Here is a 4,057-nt window from a genome sequence, read left to right on the forward strand (position 1 = left end):
GCTGCAAAGAGAGAAAGCACTCCACAATACCTACTTAGCAGGGAAATTAAGAAGGAAATTCACATAAGTTGGTTGGATCTGCAGTCCAGTGGCACAAGTTCCTACTTTATTTTTCTCTTTTTCCCATATATCTCTTGACAGGATTGTCTTATTCAGTATCAGTGTATGTCCAGCTCTTCTGCTATGTAGTTCAATGTGAATACTTATTCCTCACAGCTACACCCAGCCCTTCTCCAAACCATAGCCAAAATTCAAAAGCAAGGGGCAGAATTACCAAATAGCCTCGAAATCTTCCAATAAGAAATGCTTTTATGAGACTTGCAGCCTACAAGGGTACCTCTTTTGTTATCTATTTTTAGTGCACTGCACATGCAATATGCTTAACGTCTGGTTTCATGGCCAAAATGAATACAGTACAAATGCATCAGAAAAGGTGACTGTTGGCTCCGTATGCGCAGGAGCAGTTGCAGGACTTTTCTCAGGACAATAGTGAAACAGCACAACTGCTGCATGCCTGAAATTCCTATTAAACAGAGGATAGATTAGGTTGTATGTTTTTGCAACCCTTCATTTAGACCCACAGGAAAAGCAGGTTATGTGCAAGTACATATTAAGTTTTCAATGTGGATTTCTTTATTTATAGCTAATTCCTTTTTACTTGGAAATCTATGGATGTGCTTAATAAGGACAGCAATTCACAGTTAATAAATAATCACCCCTAAGTGAAAAGTATTTGAAATTCTAAAATATTAACCCAATTTATACCTTTGAGTTAGGGCTTAATAGAAACCTGGAGTGAGTTTTTATTTTATCTAGGTCATTCAATTGAGGCTTGTCTTATGTATGATTCAGGTGGAAATACAGCAATTGCCTGACATTTAAAGATGTATAGAAAATTCATTAACCTTGGCTGAAGAATGGGTGATTTTTACTTTCCCAGCAGGTAGTCTCCTGCTGAACTTTTCCAGAAAGAAGAACACCTGATCACAATCATTAAGTCTCCTTCTTGTTCTCCAAAATCCCTCTTCAAAACCTCCCACTCTCATAGTCCATGGCTGTGTTTACTGTTACTGACTAGAGAAGTCTTCCAACTCCCTATTAGTTACACTTTTTTGTTTTTAACTCAGTCTTCTTGGCTATATCCCTTTCTTACCTTGTGACCCTCACCCCATTAGTGTGTTTAATTAAATCTTTAAATCCAACTCAACCTTCCCAGCCTTCTTAGAGGAAGGATACTCAGTCTGTATTGTATTCTCAGTCAGTCTTGTACTGCACTTACTGCAGCAGATCCAAACTATCCTGTCTGTGCTACTTTGATGTTTATATTAAAGGATATTGAGCTACTAAGCAAGTTATTATTTTCTGTGTGATATTAAGGAAGTAGTAATATTCAGACTTTAACACTGCTTGCAGTCTGTCTGAGAACCCTTTCTCTGTTCAGGTGGAGTCAGACATTCTGTGAGACATTTCGTCGTCCGAAATGTTTTGTTCATTGTTTTTCCCATCAGCTTTCTGAATATGTGTTCAATACCATGGAAGTATTAAGCTCAGATAGCTCAATGCACAAATCAAACTACCAAATGGTAAGGCAATTTCTAGCTTCCATTGTGAAATTATACAGAAGAAATGGACAAATAAAAGACTCAATGTACAGATGGCACTGTGTGAGATCTACAAATGCTACATAAAAGTTATAAAAACAAATGGCCCTTATTTCAAAGTCTTTCCCAGATGAAAAGTCAGTTGTTTCGTCAACATGCAAGTGGCGTATGTATTGTAATGCTGAGAATGGCCAGTTGTGCTTTGCACTTTGATCACTTTCCTTAATAAAACTGGAGCTGAAATAAGTTGAGTCACTCATGAATCACAAGGGCTTCAAAATGCAAGCTAAAAATAAAGATTTTTAAAGAAGTTATGCTAGAGAAATAAAAAAGTTTAACTTTTTTTTTTTTTTTAATATTCTCTTTTATGAGCACACAAAGATTGCCAAAGTTACTATATGGTGTAATTGTCAGTGTAGTGGTGGTTAATGTTGAAAAGGTTAGTTTAAATTCATGAATTCATGTCAGAGGTAACAGCAGGATCTTTTATGTCTTCTCAGCTTTTTGGCTGCTTATCCCCAGCTAAGTGGCAATAATGAATTGAAAAGGTGTTTATTCCCATATACATGTGAAATATGCGGGTGTTGTTTTCCTTCTCCAAATAGCCACCCCCTTGCATGTTAAAACATTAAAGAACAAAAGTATTCTGCAATAGAAAATTGACAACCTGTGCTGTCCTCTGTAAGCCTAAAATGGGCTCAGCTTCCATAGCCACAAAAAGTTTCTAAGCCATGTAGGATGTAATATAGAGAATAGTTTTAGAAGGTGTCAGCTCTAAAGAATAGCATTCTTTCCAAGTCTCTTTAAATTTTCAGTGGTTTGTGAATGTAAAGCAGTCATTTTGCAAGAGCCAAATAAGAAACAATCAAATTTACTGTAATGATAACGTATTAACATAAATACTAAACCATTTAGAAGGCTGGGATAACATCAGTTTTCAATCAGTCAAATATAAGATGACCGTGGCATTTGAAATTATTCTGCTTTTGAAGAGCGTAGGCATAGTGGCTTTTTCTTTTCTTACTAGAAAAAATAATTAACATAGACTAGATCAGTTGTTTGGATTTTAAATGAAACAAATACCATCCACAATTTTTTCTGATATCCATTGCACTGGAGCATGTTTTCTAAGCATTCTTTCAAGTGAGACAATTCAAGTACAAATGCATTTGTTAAATGTCAAGTCCTCATCTTGAATGCATTTTCATGGTGAGGAAAAAACTGTTCTCAGGGTAGTTCACCTTTCCATGTGCACTACATTTTTTAAGTGTAAGTCTACATGGAGTACATGGAGATGAGAGATCAAGCCTACTAAAAAGAGATCTGTGGGAGAAGTGCCATGTTTCATCCTGTCTTCAAGGAGCTTGTGAAAGCAGCTAAACAAGAAAGTACTTAGGTCTATATTTACTGTAAGTCCATTGCTATTCTTATTACACAGTGGAATTTGCTTTCATGCTGTGAATTTTTGTGGCATCTTAGATTGTCAAAGAAAGTATTTTCCTTTGAGATGATGGTCCCCAGGGCAAATGGAGAAAGTACTCCTTGAAGGAGCTCATCTCTGGTGTTCTGAAGCTGTATTCCACAAATGTTACATGTAAATCACTTTCAGGGGAAAATGGGGATATGTTGAGGACATATGTATAACATTTGCAGGCCTGGTGGTATCTTAATCACTAATACTTCAGCAGGGGTGCAAAAATGCTTTTCCAGCTTAAAGTCATGAATATCTGATACAGACTTTTGTGTTCTGTTTTCTTGCATGACTGTTTATAAGTCAGCTCTTGGTGATGCACTGGACAAAAGGAATCATCGGCATCTTAAATAGTTATTATATACCTGTCACAGCAGTAAGAGGGCAAGTGAGAATCTGAAAGAAATAACAGCCTGCAGAAGATGCCACACACCTTGCCAAATCAACCACAAAACACATTCAACCATGTGTTTCAGTGATATGTAGTAGAACTGTTATAAAGTAACAGGATTGAAGAGCTGTGTGCTCAAAAGTTTGACTGTCTGATATTGAATTTCTTGTACTTTACTGTGCTGAGTTTTTCACTGTCTGTGTAATTACCGCTGTAATTACCACCACAGAAGAAATGAAAGCCTCAGGTTCCAGAATAACATAATTCTTTTTCTATAATAAATGAAGAATTTTTTCTTTTTAGCATAAACTAGTTCTGTCTGACTGAAATGCAGTTTGATTGAAATGACAGAGCATTGAAATTTCTAAAATTTTAATTACTATAATTTGATCTTTTAAAAAATAAAATAATCTGGAGTTCTGCAGTTTTGTAGATGAGGCTTAGTATCTGGCCTCTCCATGGTTTAGACAAATGTTAACGCAGGGGGTTATTTTCAGTGGTGTGCACAGAATTTTGTAACAGGCTTATAGAATTGCTCACACGTCGCAAAGCTTTAGGTCCTACAAAGGCAGCAAGTAACAGTATTCAGCAAGT

The sequence above is a fragment of the Pezoporus wallicus genome, unplaced genomic scaffold (genome assembly GCF_028554395.1).
Source record: "Pezoporus wallicus isolate ANWC-B61680 ecotype Strahan unplaced genomic scaffold, APGP_CSIRO_Pwel_v1 contig_6726, whole genome shotgun sequence".
NCBI lineage: Eukaryota > Metazoa > Chordata > Aves > Psittaciformes > Psittacidae > Pezoporus > Pezoporus wallicus.